The 20,769-nt window shown below is 45.5% G+C and overlaps 1 protein-coding gene across 7 annotated transcripts in view; it reads left to right on the top strand.

The window, feature by feature from the left end:
* Positions 1-20,769, top strand: part of ATXN7L1 (ataxin 7 like 1) — a 234,206-nt gene that overhangs the window by 24,733 nt on the left and 188,704 nt on the right. The gene's annotated exons all lie outside the window — the stretch shown is intronic.

The following is a 20,769-nucleotide window of genomic DNA, read 5'->3' as shown; positions in this document are numbered from 1 at the left end:
CAAGTTGGAGAGCACGTGATAACTGAACTCCAAAGATGCCCTTGCCGTGAACACGCCTCCCAATATAGTCCCCTCTGTGTGACCCTTGGCTGACCCCATGGTTCATATGTGTGTATGTGCATGTTTTATAATAGCTTTATTGAAGTTTAATTCATATGCCATAAAATTCACTCCTTTAAAGTATATCATTCTGCATTTTTGGCATATTCAATAAATTGTGCAAACAACACAACGAATTCCAGAACGTTTTAATAACCCCCAGAAAAAACTTCATATCCATTAGCAGTCACTCACCATTCCCTCCTCCCCCAGTCCTTGGCAACCACTAATCTGCTTTCTGTCTCTATGGATTTGCCGATTCTAGACATTACATGTAAATGAAATCATACAATATGTGGCCGTTTGTGTCTGGCTTCCTTCACTTAGTATAATGTTTTCAAGGTCCATTCATGTAGCACGAATCAGTACTTCATTCCTTTTATGGCTGGATAGTATTCGATTGTATGAATATACCACATTCTGTTTATCCATTCATCAGTTAACATTTGGGTTGTTTCCACCTTTTGGCTGTTGTGATTTGCATTGTTAAGAATGTGTACAAGTTTTTGTGTGGATGGATTTTTTTCAGCTCGCTTGGGTATATCTCTAGGAGTGGAACTGCTGGATTATGTGATATCTCTATCCTTCACTTTTTGAGGAACTGCCAACCTATTTTCCAAAGCAGCTGCATCATTGTGTCGTCTCACCAGCAGCGTATGAGGCTTCCAATTGCTCCACATCGTTGCCAACACTTGTTATTGTCCATCTTTTTGATTATAGCCATGCTAGTGGGTGTGAAGCGATATCACATTGTGGTTTAGATTTGCATTTCCGTGATGACTGATAATTTTGAGCATCTTTTCACGTGGCGCATTGCTTTTAACGTGGCACATATGGCAATCTTTATTTGGAGAAAAGTTTTGAAAATTCTTTGCCCAGTTTTTAATTAGGTTTTTTTTTCATTATGTTGTGAGAGTTCTTTATATATTCTGGATATAAGTCCTTTATCAGATATATGATTTGCAAAAAAAAAACAATAATAATAAAATAAAGAGCATGAACTCCTGCAAAAAAACAGATATATGATTTGCAAATATTTTTTCTCATTCTGTGAGTTCTCTTTTGCTTTCTTAATGGTGTCCTTTGAAGCACAATAGCTTTTAATTTTTATCATGTCCTGTTTATCAATTATTTCTTTTGTTGCTTGTGCTTTTGGTGTTACATCTAAGAAACCATTGTCTAATGTCAGGTCACAAAGGTTTACTTCTGTGTTTTCTTCTAAGAGTTTTATAGCTTTAGCTCCTACATTGTGATCTCTGATCTGTTCTGAGGTATTTTTTGTATATGGTGTGAAGTAGGGGCCCAAATTCATTCTTTTATTATGTAGTTATCCAGTTGTCTAAGCACAGTTTGTTGAAAAGACTGTTCTTTGTGCCTTTGAATTGTCTTGGAACTTCTGTTGAAAATCAATGGACTAGGGGGCGCCTGGGTGGCTCAGTCGTTAAACGTCTGCCTTCGGCTCAGGTCATGATCCCAGGGTCCTGGGATCGAGCCCCGCATCGGGCTCCCTGCTCTGCTGGGAGTCTGCTTCTCCCTCTCCGTCTGCCCCTCCCCCTGCTCATGCTCTCTCTCAAATAAATAAAATCCTTAAAAAAAAAAAAAAAAGAAAATCAGTGGACCATAAATCTAAGGGCTTACTTCTGGGCTGCCAGTTCTGTTGCATTGATACATATGTCTATCCTTAATGCCACTACCACACTGTCTTGATTACTGCAGCTTCATAGTATTTTTTAAAAGATTTTGTTTATTTGAGAGAGAGAGCGAGAGGGAGAGCATGAGCAGGGGAGAGAGGGAGGAGCAGGCTCCCTGCTGAAGGCAGGTGCTTAGGTGTAAGACTGAGCCACCCAAGAGCCCCAGTAGCTTCATAGTGTTTTGAAACCAGGAAATAGGAATCCTCCAGCTACTCTCTTTTTTAAGATTGTTTCTACTTGACACAATATGGGCCCCTTGAATTTCCATATGAACTTTAGGATCAGCTTGTCAATTTCTACAAAAAAAAAAACAAAACTAGAATTATTATAGAGATTGTGTTGAATCTGTAGGTCAGTTTAGGGACAATCTTTACAATGTTAAGTGTCCAGTACATGAACATGAGATGTCTTTCCATTTATCTAAATAATTTCTTAATTTCTGTTAACTGTGTTGTTTGTAGGTTTCAGTGCCCAAGTTTTGTACCTCTTTGGCTAAATTTATTCATATTTTATTTTTTCACTGCTATTACAAATGGAATTGTTTTCTTAATTTCATTTTCAGATTGTTCAGATTTCATTTCAATTCTTGTATACAGGGCTATTATCCTGCAACTTGCTAAACTTGTTTGTTACAACTAATAGTTGTGTGTGTGTGTGTGTGTGTGTGTGTGTGTGTGTGTGTTCTTTAGGATTTTCCATACGTAAGGCCATGTCATCTGCAAATGGAGATAGTTTTACTTTCTCCTTTCCAATCTGAATGCCTTTTACTTCTTTTCTTTTCTTTTTTCTTTTCTTTCTTTTTTCTCCTAATTGCTCTGGCCAGAACATCTAGTGTAGTACTGGCTAGAAGGGGCAATGGCAAGACGTCATGTCTTGTTCCTCATCTTCAGAAGAAGGCTTTCAGTCTTTCATCATTAAGTATGATATTAGGTTGTGGGCTTTTCATAAATACCCCTTAACAAGTTGAGGAAGTTCCCTTTTATTCCTAGTTTGTTGAGAGTTTTTGTCATGAAAGGGTGTTGGATTTTGCCAAGTGCTTTTTCTGCATACATTGAGGTGATCATGTGGTTTTATCCTTTATTCTATTAACATGGTGTATTACATGGATTAATTTTCATATGTTGAACCACCCTTGTATTCCTGGGATAAATTCCACTTATTTAAGATACATAATCCTTTTTATATGTTGCTGAATTTAGCTTGCAGGTATTTTGTGCAGGATTTTTACATGTCATTCATTCGCAATTTGATCAGTAATTTTCTTTTCTTATGATATCTTTTCTGATAGGGTAATAATGGCCTTGTAGAGTCGGGAAGGGTTCCCTTTGACTCACTTTTAACCAATGGAATATGACAGATGTCACTATGTGACATCTGAGTCTAGGTCATAGGAGCCTTGCAACTTCTGCTTGCATTTTGGGAACATTCGCTGTTGGGAACCCAGCTGCCATGCTGTAAGAAGCCCAAGCCCCAGGGGTGTGGGTACCCCAGTGGACATCCCTAGCTGAACTTCCAGCTCCAGCAGCATCAAACACCAACCATGGGAGAGAGCCATCTTGGACACACAGCCCAGTGATCTTCATGTGACTATATAGCTTCAGTTGACATCTAATCCGAAGAGAAAACTGCCCAGAGTCTAGTCAATCCACAGAACCGTGAGAGATAATAGCAAATTGTGGTTTTTAAGCCACAGATTTTGCGGGCAGTTTATGGCACAATAAAAGATGGAATCCATTGCCTCAGCCTGCCTCACTCAGCAGTACCTTTCTATAAGAATTATGGGGGCACACAGTGGTGTTTTTCCTCTCCCCTGTTTCTGAGAAGGCTCCAAAAGTGACAAAATAGCCAAAGGCAGCAATGAAAAGGAGAGGCAGCATGGTGCCTGGGACACCCATACTTGGGGTAATCATTCTTCACCATGGTAGCCAGTGGCCTGTTTTGAGAAAGGCACTTGCCCAGTCGTACTCGGCCTTCACTTTTGGCAGAGTGGCTCAAAATTCACAGTGCTCATGCACCAGTCAACCCGGGACCATTTTGCTGCCCCTCTGCTAGAGGACGGTTTTGCTTCAGTGAGTTCCCAGCTCTGGCATTGGCTGTTTTTTCAGGCCATCTGCTCTCTTGCTTACGAGATGAATCAGTCATGTGGCACGCACTTATCCTTAGCTCCCCACCTTTTCTCAGGTCTGCAATTGGTTTACCAGCTGGGCATCTCAGAGCCTCTTGCTAATCCCACCTTCAAGCCATTGAACAAAGTGGGGTTGCCATCCTAAAGGCCGAGGGAGCCAACAAGGCCCACAGAAACAGATGTGCCCTAATAACCAGCAAGAGAAACAGGGCAGGATGGGCCCCAGGTGGATATGAAAGATTCTGTGGGCCTGTGCAGCCTTCCCAAATCCCAGCCTACCGCCAAAGGCCACCATTTGCTTGCTACACATAGGAACTGACCAACTCACCTGTCTGTTGGGTGTTATGTTTGCCGCGGCCATCTGTAAGTGGGTCAGTTTTGTGCATGTGTACCAAGCAACACTTCCTCGTCTCAGAAGAGGGGCCCGAGACCTCTTTTATCTCAACTTCCATAATATCAAGAACATAAGGATGTACTACACGTGAAAAAATGTTCAACATCATTAATCACTAAGGAAATGCAAATCAAAACTGCAATGGGAGATTGCTTCACATCTACTAAAATGGCAGATAGATAGATAGATAGATAGATATTTAGAGGGAAAGGAAGAAATCACAAGTGTTGGTGAGGATGTGGAGAAACTGAAACACTTACACATTGTTGGTAGGAATGCACAATGGCATAGCCACTGTGGAAAGCACTTTGACAGTTCCTCAACGGTTAGACATAAAGTTACTGTCAGATCCAGCTATTCCACTCCTAGGTATATACCCAAGTTCTCACAAAAACCTGTACACCAGTATTCATAGAGGACCTGCTCACAACAGCCAAAAGGTGGAAACAACACAAATGTCCATCAACTGAAGAATGGAGAAACAGAATGTGGTATATCCATTACAATGGAAAACTATGCAACCAGAAAAAGGAATGAAGTATCGATACTTGCCTTAACATGGACGAGCCTTAAAAACATTATGCCCGGTGAAAGAAGCCAGACACAAAGGACCCTCCATTGTATGGCTTCATTTATATGAAATGTCCAGAATAGCCATAAAGAAAGTAGAGGACAGTTGCCCCGGGCTAAGGAAGAAGGGGAATTGGGAAGTACAGGGTTTTCCTTTGGGGGGTGGTGAATATTCTGGAATTAGATAATGGTAATGGTTGCATAATATTGTGAATATACTAAAAACCACTGAACTGTACACTTCAAAGTGGCTAAATATAAATTTGATGTTATGTAAATTTCATCTTAACAAAAATTTTCAGAAAAAGATGTGTTCTACTTTTAATGGTTATTGCTGTGGGATGATGATATATACTGTTTTCCCCGCAAAGGCCCTTTCCCCGGGAGGATGAGGAACTTGGCAGAGAATAGGTGCTTCCCAGAGGACCTTGACACGGCATGAAGAGTAGGGGCCTAGGAGCGAGGAATTCTAGTTCTCTGTCCCACATGCCAGCCAGACAGCCTCAGGCAAGTTCCTCAGCCCGTCAGCGCGGTGTTTAAGTCATCTCCGAATTGGAGATCTTCCTCTCATAAACACTTGTAAAGTGCTAATTATGTGCTAGGCATTAGGATTAGTCCCATGTTCCAGCTGGAGAGACTGAGGCGTAAAGAAGTAAAGCACTTGGGGCGCCTGGGTGGCACAGCGGTTAAGCGTCTGCCTTCGGCTCAGGGCGTGATCCCGGCCTTATGGGATCGAGCCCCACGTCAGGCTCTTCTGCTATGAGCCTGTTTCTTCCTCTCCCACTCCCCCTGCTTGTGTTCCCTCTCTCGCTGGCTGTCTCTATCTCTGTCGAATAAATAAATAAAATCTTAAAAAAAAAAAAAAAGAAGTAAAGCACTTGTCCAAGGTCAACCAGGCAGTGAATGGCAGAACAGGGTTCTAACCCAAGCCCTTTGGCTGCAGAATGTAGGCTCTCAAGTTGTCCTAATAGGCGTTTGTAACTCCCCTTCCTCCCGTGTCGTTGTAGAGATCCAATGCAATTATACACCGCAAAGCCCTCTTATAAACATAAACACTATGCCACGCGTACGAGGTCCGGTGTTACTCCTGCCGTCGATACTAGCAGTTAGATTTACAGGAGAAACACCTGGGGCTCATGTGCCCCAGTGATCTGCCCTGATCCCACCCTGAATGCATTCCTGTGGACTTCACCAAAGAAATTAGGATTGTCGTCTTAAGTCCTTATTTCTTTTGGTCACAGAAAAATGTCCCAGAAAGGTCTCTGGAAAGACTCCAAGATTGCCTTACTTTATGGGGCCAGGGCTTGGGAGTACAGGCAGACCAGATAGATCCTGGAATTCCTCATACCAGCTGGGGCAAGTAAACCTAGAAGGGTGGCCTCACCTCCAATAAGTTCTTTGTGGTTTGTATTTGGAAAGAGGCCCGTGCATAGGATCAAGCAGGGTGAATACCCCCATTTCTTCTTGGGGCCTCTGGTCTGGGAGCCCATGGAGATGCAGGGAGGATGTGAAGGCTCTATGGCCCAGCATTTGACAGTTAGGTGGGCGAGAGTTTTGGAAGCTTGGGGAGGGGGGTGCGATGCATGACCAGAGAAGATACAAAAGGTAGCAGTAGATGCCAGAATGTTGCTCAGCTTCTGGCAGGGGTGAATCCAGGGAGCAGGAAATTTCAGAAAACGTGGCCCAGAGAGCTGGTGTGTTGGCAGGCTGGATCGAGACGTGAAATGCACCACGCTTTTTACCTAGCAGTGCACAGGCTGGCCCCAGGCAGGCCTCTCTCCCCTCCTGCCTGCAGCCCCGGTGCATTTCTGCTCGGGCTCCTCCTCTTCTCCCCGACAGAGGCAGGTACGTGGCCTCATTCTGCAGAACCTTCACAGCAGCTTCCTAACTGCCCTCTCTCCTAGTTACTGCCTCTCTAATCTGGTCTTACCATCTCCAGAGGGGTTTTTCCAGAACTCACATCTGATTGTTATGCTGCTTCTTAAATCACGTTGGTGGTCCCCTGCGGTCTAATGAATGACATTGGACATATGGCCCGTCACACGTCCCCAGCCCCAGCTCCCACTCACCTTCTGCTCTTATTCCTCTGTTTCTCACTTTGTGACTCAGTCTACCTGATGGCTTCCTACGCATCCATGAAGACCCAGTCCAAATGAAGTTTCCCTGACCCCATCCCACCCTCGGCCTCATGCACAGTTAACCGAGTCCACACCTGTTTCCTGGCATATCTCAGGTGGCTCTGTGATGGCATCTATCATATCTTATTATTGTTTGTTATGTCACCTCTTTTTTCCTGATGGGCTCTGGGTTCCTTCAAGACAGGGCTCATGTCTCATACATATCCCTTTTTCCCATGCCTGGCACATAGTAGGTGCTTTATAGGTGTATTTTCCTATCATTGTTCGTGGCCTGAGTTTGAGGAGGACACGTAGACTCACCAGCGTTCTCTGTCCTGCATGCAGGGCCGGACCTAAGGCTACCGGTCCTCATGGGCTACTGAAGCTCTTCCCTGTCTTCTGGGTACACTGGGATGCAGGAGAAGGGAAAGAAGACTCCTCTCACTCTGCCCTGTGCACAAACTGACGAACAGCTGCTGTTCAGACGGCCCAGATGGACTGTCCAATATAGGCCAAGTGGCCAAAACAGACTCAAACGTGCTAATCAGGTACCATCTGGAACCCAGTCCAAATGGGGAAGCTGCCAGGAGTTACACCCATGTGCCCGACAAATTGAGAGTGAGGGCCAGTGAAGCAGTGCTGGGCTGAGGCGTGGAAATCCCCGTGTTGGGTTTGGAGCGCTCTGGCCAGGAAGAGATGCCAAACCCCCAGGCAACCATCTTCCAGGTTCAAGTTTTGATGTTCGTTGTAAGTGCACAAAATCCACAAGCTTTTTTTCCCCCCTGCATGCAGCAGCAGCAGCTTCCTAAAACATCTCTCGGCTGCGCCACTGCCCATAACCGCGTGCCATTTGGCCTTTATAAAAGGCAACACCTCTGCACTTGTAGCTAGAACACCCACAGCCAAGTGTGTCAGATGCTGTTGGCTCGTTTGGTTGGTGGCTGGGCCTGGGTGCCTCCCGCTAGGGCTGGCTTCCCTAACGTTGAGTGGGCAGTTCGAAGAGTTCTTCAGCGGTGTGAATGCATGTCTGAGCAGGAATCACCCTTCACGGGAGAATGGATTCCGTTGCTTTTCTGCTGGACCCAGTGAAGTTCCTAAGAGACTCTCGAGTGGACAGGAAGCAGAGGTGCGCTGCAGCCAACCCTTCAGATGGGGCAGGTGGGTGGATAAGGGCTCACGCCTAGATTCCCAGGGACTGGGCTGGCTCGGTTCCCAGGGATCCAAGACTGCCTGGGGATCTTGCCCTGGTGCCAGACTCAGACAGTCAGGAGAAGGGAGTGAGCCATTCAGGGGGAAATGAAGATTGCCCGTCAGAGCCCCTTTCCATTGTCTCTGCGGGTTGCACAGGAGGCTGACTCAGGTGGGACAGAGATCACTTTTATTACCTGGCCTCCCAGCTCCTGCTCCTGGTGGGGATTTCACAGAATCCAACAAATCTCCACACGGGGTGAGACCCCCATTATATCAAAAGGCTGAAATCCCTGGGGGTGTGGCCTGTACGGCAGCTGTTTCTCTCCTGATTTCCAAGGATAATGTCAAGTGCCTCCGAGTGTGTGAAATTCTGGCTGAAAGTGAATGATTGAAATGCTTTTTCCATTAAGCCGGCTCCCTTCTGCTATAGGTGTTTTCCTAACAACCCTTATGCAAATAGCTGTGAAAAGTAGGAAGTGGTAAAATGTCGAGTGTCGTCGGCTCCTGGCAGTGTTCTCAGCCAAAGCCTTCTGATTTTCCACCAGAGGAAAAAAAAGATAAGAAAGGAAGAAAGAAAGACCGACAGACCACCAGCCCTCGGTGTGGCACTGGGCAGACACAGCCGGGAGGCCTGTGTCGTTTTCTTGTCTGCTTCTTGGAGGGCAGGATTATGTTAGAACACTGAGCCATTATGGGTCTCTAGGATCACATATCGTGCGTTATTGTCTACACAGCCAATGTAAGTTATTGATTTGCAAATGGGCAGCATTCCTTTCCAACTCCCGTGAAGGAGGTTGGAGGGAAGCTATTTTCCGAGAGAGAAGACTTGGTTCATTCTTTGCAAAAACATTTCCTGTGCAGCCGACTCCTGCTTTTAGGACCTGCGCCATAGACAGAGAATGCACGGGTGCGGTGTTCATTCATGAGGGAAGCAAGCACTTGGCAGACGGCCCCAAAGGCCCAGCGCACCTGCGGAGGCTGCGAGCTTGGCATCGGCCTCGCCATGTGAGTGGGGAAGGGTGGCCAGAGACCTGCGCCCCACCGCGAAGCCACCTTCCCCAGGGACCGTGAAGCAGATCCACGGGGAGTCCTGCAGTCCCTGGGCCTGCTTGCTTCTGTGGATCCTTTGTCAGCCATTCACCCACGTTCAGCTTTTCCCTTATCATGTGTAGATTCTGCCCTCCCCCTTTGGCTGGTGCTGGGGAGGAAGGGTGAGGCAGTATTGTCGTTCCATGAACCCCTCCCAAAACAGCCAGGTAGCATCTGATGAACCCACTGTATTCTCATTGGGTCTAAGATGCCAGGTGTTGACTTCTCCAGAGTTGAAATGCATCTTTAAAATCATGGCTGCATTCATGGTTTAACTGGTCTGTCGGTTTTTTTCTTGCTTAGCAGTACCTAAATTAATGGTAGATTCTTCTTACATCTGAAGAAACAGGGAGAATCAGAAGACCAGTCAGGGGTTTGACCACTGCTTCAAGAGAACCTCAAATCTGAGATTTTCTTCTAGTATCTGCTCAGAGCCAAGTGCTGTGGAGGGCACCACCTGCCCTTACTGTCTCCCAGTCCCAGCACTTTGGGGGCCCACATGCCACCTGATCATGTTTGCCATCTGTCCCTCGTAATTCACTTTTCCTTCACCTCATCTCTGGGAGCCCCACCCGTGAACAGGACACCTCATTGTCCTGTCCTTTAAATGCTCGCATCCTGTTTTCTCCCTCATTGCTCTCTCATGGGTCTCTAGCATGTTCGTCTCATTTCTTTCGGGGGGTGTGGGTTTTTTTAAATTTTTTGAGGTACATTGATATACTTTATATTAGTTTCAGCTGTACAATGTAATTATTCAGTATTTGTCTGTATTGTGAAATGATCACCGCAGTAAGTCTAGTTATCACCCATCACCACGCATACTTAACAGAATTTTCCTTCTTGGGATGAGAACTTTTAAAATGTATTCTCTTAGCAACTTTCAAATATGCAGTGTAGTATTATTAACTGTAGTCATCAATGCTGTGCGTTATATTCCTATGATTTATTTATTTTATAACTGGAAGTATATACCTTTTGACTCCCTTCCCCCATTTTGTCCCACCTCCCCTCCCTACCCCCTGACAGCCACCAATTTTTTCTCTTTATCTGTGAGCTTCGGTTTTTGGCTCATTTCCTTGTTTTGTTTTTAGATTCCATGTGTAAGTCAGATCACAAAGTATTTGTCTTTCATTGTCTGTCTTATCTCACTTAGCATAGTGCCCTCGGGATCCATCCATGTTATTGCAAATGGCGAGATCTCATTCTTGTTTATGGCTGAGTAATATTCCTGCGTGTGTGTGTGTGTGTGTGTGTGTGTGTGTGTGTGTGTGTGTGTACCACATTTTCTTCATCCATTCATCCGTGGATGGGCACTTAGTTTATTTCTATATCTTGGCTGTTGTCAATAATGATGTAGTGAACATGGGGAGCATACATCTTTTTGAATTAGTATTTTTGTTTTCTTCAGATAATACCCAGAAGTGAAATTACTGAATCACACGGTCATTCTGTTTTGGGTTTTTTGAGGAACCTCCGTACTGTTTTCCACAGCAGCTGCACCAGTTTGCATTCCCACCAGTGGTGCACAAGGGTTCTCTTTTCTCCACATCCTCATCAACACTTATTGTGTGTCTTTTTGATTTTCGCCATACTGACAAGAGTGAGGTGCTATCTCATGGTGTTTTGATTTGCATTTCCCGGATGGTGAGTGATGTTGGGCATCTTTTCATCGGTCTGTTGGCTGTCAGTATGTCTTCTTTGGAGAAATTCAGATCTTCTGCCCATTTTTAATTGGATTATTTGGAGGGTTTTGCTATTGAGTTGTAGAATTCTTTATATATTTTGGATATTAACACTATATCGGATATATGATTTATAAATATTTTTTGCCATTCAGTAGGTTGCCTTTTTGTTTTGTTAACGGTTTCCTTTGCTCTACAGAGGCTTGTTAGTTTGATATAGTCCCACTTGTTTATTTTTGCTTTTGCTTTTGGTGTCAAATCCAAAAAATCATCACCAAGACCAATGTCAAGGAGCTTGTTGCCTATGTTTTCTTCTAGAAGTTTTATGATTTCAAGTCTTATATTCAAGCCTTTAATCTATTTTGAGTTAATTTTTGTGTGTGGTGTAAGATTGTGATCCAGTTTCATTCTTTTGCGTGTAGCTGTCCTTTCCCAGCACCATTACTATCCTTTCGCCATTGTATAGTTTTGGCTCCTTTGCCATACATTAATTGACCATGTATGCATGGGTTTATTTCTGGGCTATTTTGTTCCCTTGATCTGTGTGTGTCTTTTTATGCCAGTACCATACTGTTTCGATGACTATAGCTTTGAGATACAGTTTGATCATCTCATTTCTTAGATTGTTTGTGGTCCTTGGATCACTTTGGTTGTTAGGATGACCCTGCAGCTCTTGGGTGACTCGGGGTCTTACATTCTCAAGCTGCACTAAGACGTTCAGCTGAATAGATACGCCCTCTTCCGCATGACAGAAATATACACTATTTACTGGCAGTCATTTGCCCGGTTGTCACTGTCGTCTGCAAGCTAATGATCCGAGGGCTGCACTGGGGTGATGGGGTCTACTAAGATCCTGAAGCGTCGGAAGCTCCTCATTTCTGTGGCTGTTTCGGAGGCTAAGGAATGAATATCTGTCTGCTGCCTCCAAGGTCTGTGCAACTGAGGCATTCCCTTTGGAAGGAGAGTTCAGGTTTCCAGTAGTTCACTTCTGATCCTGCATCCCACACTCCTCCTCCTCCTCGAGGCCCAGGGTCTGGGGCGCTGCCCTCCTTTGAATTTGTTCTGGGGATGCAGGAGTGCCTGCTCCTTCTTCCTTCGCCCCCTCTCACCAGTGATAAGTCAGATCACTTCATCTCAGAAGGAGCCCATTCTCACGCATTTACCAAAGACCCCTCACTTTCATCCCTCCACCCATTACCTCAGCAAAGTTCTGGCAGTTTCTTTCTCTGCTAGTCTTCCCTCTTAAAAAAACAGATGAGAAATAAGGGTGCCACTAGCCAGACTTCCCTGGAAAGTTTTTTGTTTTTTTAAGATTTTATTTATGTGACAGAGAGACAGCCAGCGAGAGAGGGAACACAGCAGGGGAGTGGGAGAGGAAGAAGCAGGCTCCCAGCGGAGGAGCCTGATGTGGGGCTCGATCCCAGAACGCCGGGATCACGCCCTGAGCGGAAGGCAGATGCTTAATGACTGCGCTACCCAGGCACCCGTTTTTTGGTTTTTTTTTAAAGAAAAATGACAGCTTCTGTCACCAGTCCTGTGGAAGTCCCTTCAGGATCTCCCTTGTCCAGGTTTTACCATCCTCTATGACAATCAGATCTATTCTGGTTTCATGAAAGGTCAGAAAAGCTCTTCCCACCTAGAAGAGAAATTGCTTCCCTTTTATAGGGAAATATATTCCAGGTCCCAAACACGAACTTACAAATGAGCTTTGGGAGCAAAACCAGTTTGTAAGAGGAAGACTATTTCTCCAGTGGCTTTTAAAGCTGAAATCCTAGTATCCTAGAGTCTAAACTGAGATACTGAGATGCCAAATCCAAACAGCAATCTCAGAGAGTCGTCCCCACCGACCCTGTCCCCCTTTCCTCTGGGAGCTAACTTTTTTTTTAAATTATAAAATTAAATTATAAAATTGTTTTAAACACAACCACCCACAGTCCAGAGAAGCGTAGAGTGAAGAAGGCAAAACACCCCCCACCTGCACAGTCCTGAGGATGCTCCCCTGCCTCTATTCTGCATCCCGCTTTCTGCTTCCCTTGGCATCCTTCCTAATCATCTTCCCACCAGAATTCACATGGCCTGACCTCATTCTCTTTAAAGGCCCCAAGAATATTCCATTGTTTGGGTGAACCATAATTTCTTTAGCAAGTCCCAGAGACAACCTTTAACCCTAGGAAGAGCTGATTCTCAGTGGCCCGGTGGGTCTCGGGGAGACCTGGGCCCTCACCTCCCATCTGCAGGCCTCTCCTTGCCACAGGTCATGAAGGGGCAGCCTCAAATTTCCCGTAAAGAAGAGTGCTCCTCTCCCTCTTTTCCTCCAAGATATGGCAGGATTGGTTCTGGTCATATGGTCTTGGTAGATAATGCAAGATACTTTTCTGAGCCCCTGTACCGTGCATGGCCAGAGGCAGAGGGAAACAGTTGCTCTCATTTAAGAAATCTGCAGGCTCACCAGATAATGAGAATATTCCCAGTCAGTGGCCACCTTTCAGGAAGGAAGTTGGCAGTATGTATGTATCTGGATCCCAAATGTGATGACATTTGACCCCAGTGATTGGACTTCTAGGAATGTGAACTGAGTAAATAAACATACTTGTGCACACAGATTTATACACGGTGTTTTCATTACTCTATTGTTGATAAAAGTGAACAATTGAAGATAGCCTGTGTGTCCAAAGACAGGAGTTGAATAAGCTGTTGTACGTCCATCCAGTGGCATAGTATGCCGCCATTTGAAACCATGTTTTCAAACATAGTAATGACATGCAAAAATACAATAAAATATTCAGCAAACCATGTGGGATACAAAATTATAGTCAGTATGTCCACAAATTATTTTTCCAACATTTTATTATAAAAAATTTCAAACATACAGTATAATTGAACGAATTTTGCAGTGAACTATCACTAGTTCTACGATTAACATTTTATTATATTTACTTTGTCATATATATGATATGTATCCATGAATCTGTCTTCCTTCTATTCCTCCAATAAGCCATCTTGGTATGTTTGTTGCATTTCAAGTTGCAGACATCAGTGAATACTGACTACAATCCCATGAATACTGCAGCCTGTGTATTATTAACTAGTATTGAATATTTGCTAGTACTTTTTTTATTTGAGGAAAAATGTATGTGCAGTGAAATATACAAACCTTATACAATCTCTGAGTTTTAACAAATGCATTCTCTTATAAAATTCAAATCCCTATAAGATGTGGTGCTTTGCCACCTGCAACTAATGTGTCATTGTGTGTAAACTATATTCAAATTAAAAATATGTGGAGAGAGATCATTACAAATTATGTTTATTATTTTTCTTATTAAGCACACATACTTATTTGTATATATGTTTATATCTAGGGTATATATCTATACAGATATATGATTTTCTTCACTATCTTATATTTTCCAATGGTATACAATGGGTACATCTATTCATTCTTTTATTCAACAAGGATTCATTGATCATGTGCTATGTGTCAGGTAGTACCCTAAATACAAGGGACTCACGGGTTTTGCTTTTTGTGTTTTTTTTTTTTTTTTTTTTTAGATTTTATTTTTAAGTAATCTCTGCACCCAGCATGGGGCTCAAAATCATAACCCCGAGATCAAGAGTCACATGCTCTACTGACTGAGCCAGCCAGGTGCCCATGGAGGATTCCGTTAACAAAACTACAAAACTCCCTATCTTTAGGAACTTACAGTCTACGAGGTGAAAGAGTCCGTAAACCAATGATAATGCAGCAGGGAAATAGGGAGTAAACAATGGACTGTGAGTGGCACAGGAGGCCTCTCGAGGGAGATGGTGCTTGATCAGAGAACTGAATGATGTGAGGAGAGAACCAAGTGAAAGTCAGAGAGTCTGGAGGGTGGGGAAGGGATCGGCAGGTGCAAAGGTCCTGCGGCAGGAAGGGAGAGCAGCTGCCATGGCTGGAGGAAACTGAGTAAGGTGGAGTGTGAAAGGAGGTGAGGTCAGAGTGGGAGGCAGGAGCAAGCCACATGGGGCTTTATAGGTTACATAAAGAGTTAGGATTTTATTCTAGTGTCGAGAGAAGCCATTAGAGTGTTTAAATCAGGGTAGTGACTTGATCTGATTTTTGTTTTTAAAAGCTCTGTCTGTTCTGTGGAGAGCCGGCTCTAGTGGGGTAAAGCTGGAAGGTGGGAAGCCGGGAGGCAAGGCTTGCTGTGGGGGCGGCAGTGTAATTACTCCCTGTAATTAGCGGTGGGCACATCCAGGACAGCCTGTGAAGATGGAGCTGACCCCACTTCATGAGGGATTAAAGATGGGATGGGACAGGGAAAGGAGGCAGGAGTCAAGAAGGAATCTTAGTTTCTAGGTCCAAGCAACTGGGGTGAATGATGGCGGTATACCTGAGGCAGGCGAACTTGTAGGGAAGTCAGGCGCTTTGCTGGGGGCATGCTGAGCACAGATGGCAAGCTTCGCCTTGTGGACCCTTCAGCGGAGAAGTCACGCGGGCAGGGCTGGATGAGCATGCCTGTGCCCCAGCAGTATTTTTATCCAAGGGGGGGTTGGAGCTACCTAAATGGGAGACGTCGGTGTGCAGATGGTGCAGGTCCGTGTGTGACGCCCTTGGGAGCAGATGGGGTTCGGAATTCAGCATTATTCAGATTTTAGAAAGACAGTCAATTAACATTCCCAGTGAGGTCTGGACATCTCCCTGTAATAAAGCACAGAGGCATTTCTTCAGCAAATTGTAACACTTCACACTTCAGTAGATACATGAAGACTAGATATAGCCTCACGTCACGTAGGATCCGGTGTTGTCATGAAATAAGTTTTGGCACCGAAATTCTGTAAAAACTTGATTTTAGAGCTTTTGGATTTCAGAACTGCAGAAAAGGTATAGTGCGCCAGTATTCAAAGTTGTGAGCTTGGACAAGACAACCCAGGGGCGGGGTGAATAAAGAAAAGAGAGGTCCGGTTGGAGGCCAGGGCAGTGAGGAAAGAGAAGAAGCCAGAGGGTGGGGCCTCATGGCGTTTCCAGAAGAAGCAACAGCCTCTGTCAAACCCTGTTGCAGAGTCGGAGCACGGGAGTGAGCAGTGGTGGGGGCATGTGACACATCCAAGGTCATGAGCAAATTTGACAGGAGAGAAAAGCAGCAGGAGCGAATTTCTCCGTGGAGTGGGCTGAGAGAGCATGGTTGCTGCGATGTCTGAGGGGGGCCAAAGGGTGCATCTTTGGAAGTCCTTCATTCAGTCACTCATTCGTTCATTCACTCACTCATCAGCAGATATTTATGGAGTACCCACTAGGTCCCAGGCACAGCTCTAAGATACAGTGAATAAGACAGGTCCTTGCCCCATGGAGAAGGGGGAAGACAATAAGTAAGTAAATAACACAGTCCAGGTGGTGAGACATAGAATAACCAGGTTTAAACTACACGGGTCCACTTACACAGATGTGTTTTCTTTAGTAAATACAGTACAGTCCTGTAAATGTATTTTCTCTTACAATTTTCTTAATATTTTCTTTTCTCTAACTCACATGATTGTAAGAATGCAGTCTCTAATCCATGCAACATACAAAATATGTGTCAATCAACCGTTTACATTATGGGTAAGGCTTCCGGTCGGTCAACAGTAGGCTATCCGTAGTTATGTTTTAGGGAGGCAAAAGCTATGTGTGGGTTTTCTACTGCACAGGGCCCCCCCAACCCTTGCATTGCTCGAGAGTCAGCTGTACTCTGAAAGAACCAGAAAGGGCAGTGTGGCACAGACAGCTACTCTAGGGGGACCACTAGGGAGGACAAGAGCTCATCTCTGAGCTGAGAACCAAGTGATGAGAAGAGGAAAGGGAAATGCAGAGTAGGCGGTACACTGAGAGGAGTGTGCTCCCATTCAGATGGCTTTTGTCCAGGTGGAGGGGCTTGGGAGGCCCTGGAGGAGGAGGAGGGGGGGACCTGCAGGCCTCCCTCTGTAGGAGCAGAGGGCAAGAGCAGGCTGGGCCTGGGCAGAGAACACCGACCTGGGAGGGGTGGTTGGGCTGGTAGGCCCAGGCCATGGGTTTCACCTTCTAACACATGGGCCTGGAGCAGAGGGCGGTGTGATCAGAGATCTGCTGGAAGATGATTCTGGCAAAGCATGTGCTAAAAATGCTAGGAAGTTGGCCCTGGAGGCAGGGGAGCCGTTTCAGAGATGATTGCTGTGCGTGGGGGTGGGGGGGGAGTGGTAATACCCAATTTGTGTTGTTCGTAAAAATTCTTTCTTTGGTTAACAAGTCTGTGCCCCAGCATAACAAATTTTTATTTTTATCAAAATCGTGCATGTACACAATTTTTAAGTCTCAAACCATACTGGAAGTCTTGTAAGAAAAATCATCAGTCCCCTCCCTTTTCTCAGTTTCTACTCCCAGATGCAAATACTTGCAAAACACATTTTACTATTGTTTTCTGATATTTACTTCTGTAATTTAAAGTAACTGGCTTTGGGGTGCCTGGGTGGCTCAATTGGTTAAGATTCTGACTCTTGGTTTTGGCTCAGGTCATGATCTCAGGATTGTGGGATTGAGCCCCACCCCCACCCCCACCCCCACTGGGCTCCAGCAGGGAGTCTGCTTGAGTGAGATTCTCTCCCTTTGCCCTCCTCATCCCCCGCCCACCCTGCTCTTGTACGTGTGTGCACTCTGTCTCTCTCAAATAAATAAAATCTTTAGGGACACCTGGGTGGCTCAGTTGGTTAAGCGACTGCCTTCAGCCCAGGTCATGATCCCAGGGCTCTGGGATCAAGCCCCACATTGGCCCCTGGCTCAACAGGGAGTCTGCTTCTCCCTCTGCTCCTTTCCCTGCTCATGCTGTCTCTCTCTCTGACAAATAAATAAAACCTTTAAACATAAATAAATAAATAAAGCTTTAAAGAAACAAATGAAAAAATAAATAAAATAACTGGCTTTTTCTGCCATTTCTCGATTTTTTATTAGTTTTAAATTAGTAATGCCCTGCCATGAGAAATGAAGGTTCATTTCTTTGATAGTTCCTCCACACACAACACTTGTCTTCTGTCCATCCCTCCAAGATAGTGGCATGGCAGTTTTTCACTAAATAGGTACTGGGGGCTCGTAATCCTTACGGCCATGTAAGTACTACAGCCGAGGCTCCTAGTATACTGGGATTACATGTCCTTTCTTACACAACTCTGATTTCCACCACCTTATGCCCCAGTGAGGCGGACGGTGTGAAGGTATGAGGTTATGGGAACTTTCTGCTGAGCTCCCTGTGGTTAGCTGCCCCCCGCCTCAACTCCTGGGCCTCCGATTCTCGGCCTCCCTGGGTCCTTGGGGCTCAAATCAGTCGGAGACTGCCCCCCCCACCCCCCAGCTGGGGTTTACGTGGTCCTTTACTGTTTGTCCAACTGCTCCCCAGGAGCATTCAGAATTCTCTTGACATCTGGGATCTACTCTCACGTCCTTTCTTACGTTGTTCTTAGAGTTTATGCTTTTCAAAATCAGATTTGCTGTCGTAGTAGTGGGGCTTGAGGAGACAGTCGAGGTACACGTGGTGATCCATCTGCCGCGTTTAGCCACAAGTCTCCCAGAGCATTTTTTCATGCTTTCTAGCCCACAACCTTTTCATAATGGATGTCGGCAGATGTTCCGTACTTAATGATTTTCACCACCTGTTGCCCACCTCAGCCCACAGGATTGGAAGTCAGGAGTTTGGAAGTGCCCATTACCACAGCCAGTTGCTCTCTAGGCATTTTTAAATCCCTCCTGATTTTCCCAGAGCAGTCTGGGAGACCTCCTGAGTGGGCCTGAGGTGCCTTCATACTATAATGATGAGACTACGGGGCGTCCGCGTTTATTCGGCGATTCTGAAGCAGACCCCTTCCTGTAACCGGGGTGGTGCAAGGGGCAGAGTGATGAGCAGGCAGGCTGGAGCTTGGCCCTAACCAGCTGTGTGACAGTGCACAACTTACTCTCCCTCTCTGGGCCTCAGTTGCTTCGTCTATGACATGACGAAGGTGGACTAGAGCACCTCATTTCTTACCCAAACCTTGCTCAGAGCCCTCTGTAAAAACACAAAGAACAACCGTTCTGGTGGAAAGAGGAGCCACAGATGGCCCCGGGGGGAATCTTGAGATACTTCTGAGGCACCCCAGGGCTCCTAGGAACCTGGATTGAGAAGCACTGGACTTGAAGCTGTCTCTGAAGTCTCAGTAGGACAACCCTGTGAATCCTCACAGTGTTCACTGACCTGCAGTTAGTTCTGTGATAAAATGCTGTTTGAAGCAGGGTCCCAGGACATGCAGCCCCCTCTGTCTCCAGGGCCCCTGGACTTCAGGGCATAGCACGTGCTGTCCTAATCTCCCTTGCCCCATGTGGAGGCGAGAATGTTGGTTCTTGCTTCTTCTAGAAGGGGTGGATTTGTTGATTTATGGGTTAAGAGCCCTGGGATGGGAATCCTCCCAACGCAGGCTCTGTAAGAATACAGGAATTTGTTTTCCCACATTGTTTGCTTTTGATTTACTGTTTTGATGTAGGGCTGCTTTATGACTCAGATGTTATCTTCCGCTGCCAAATCACGTGTTAGGTATGTATAACATTTCCCACACAGCGACAACTTATCCTCTTCCACAGTCACCACGGGCTGCACCCCACACCCCCGCGCCAGGGAGAGGGAAAGAAGGTAAAAAACCTCTTCTAGTCACAAGTCAAGGCATGCTGTGGGCATGGGGCCGTGGTTTGCAAAGTCATTGTCTTTGTTGTTGGTGATGATGTTTGCAGAATAGGGCCCTTTTCCCCAAAAGAATCTTAAGCAGAAGTCTGATCAATAAGACAGATAAAATGGGACCCCAGCTCAGGTTGTGGGGTGGGATGGGGCAGGCTGAAGACCCCCACCAATCCCAGCAGCCCCTTGTCCAGCTCTGCCAGAGCGTCCGGGTTGTGGAGACAGACCTGGTGTCATTTCTGGTTCCACTTCCTGTACTTGGTATGACCTGGAACAAGTGACGTAACCTCCCTTTTCCCCATCTGTAAGGTGGGGTTGCAGCTGCTAGCTTTGAGCGAGCCACTTGGGAGTGGCCTCGGCGACACAGACCCTTCTCATTACCTCCTCCTTAGACCCCTAAGCTCCTTTTGGGGGAGCTTCACGTGGGAATGTTTTCGAAAACCTCACTGTACCCCAACCTCAGCAGTTTGTGTAACCCGGTTTGCTTTTTAATCCCTTCTTTCCCGAGAAGGTCCTTGTAAGGCCATTGTAACATCAGTTGTTAAGTGCTTGTGATTTTGCTTGGAATGTAAACAACATTCTGTCTTTGGCCCGTTCTGAAAGGAAGTTTTCATGTTTTCCCCTCGAGCGGAAATAGCTTTACTTTGGGAAGTACGTTTTGATCATTTGCACTGAAGTCTGCAATTTTGGTCAACCCTGAAGATGGGGAAGCTGGCAGTGGTGTGGCTCTTCTCAGTGAATGTGTGTTTGTGGGGGCTTTGTCGCTGTTCACTAACCGAACTACATGATCATGAAATTGCACAATCCTGTCTCCCCTCTCCTGCGCGCTGGCCTCCAGGAGCGTTGTGTCTGTGTGGGCAATGGGTGCGTTTGCACTCTGCCGTTTGAGGGCGGAGCCTATCAAAAGCATCGATCGCCTTCTCCAAGTTGGAGATCGGAAGCTACGTATTTGCTCGTCTTCATTTGTGAAAAAGCAAATAAGACTGCTTATCTAGTATTTAAATTCTCTTTTCATTTACTCTGTCAAAGGTCTTATCCCATGAAGACAGAATTTGAAAAGTATTGTCATAGAAAATAGCTCTCATTGTATAAGCCGTGAATATCTTCTCTAGCAGGGCTCATGT

This window comes from Ursus americanus, chromosome 3, assembly GCF_024610735.1.
Source record: "Ursus americanus isolate L20-20 chromosome 3, mUrsAme1.1.p, whole genome shotgun sequence".
Classification (NCBI taxonomy): domain Eukaryota; kingdom Metazoa; phylum Chordata; class Mammalia; order Carnivora; family Ursidae; genus Ursus; species Ursus americanus.
Note: the sequence above shows the minus strand (reverse complement) of the source record. Positions and strands in the feature narration are given on the sequence as shown.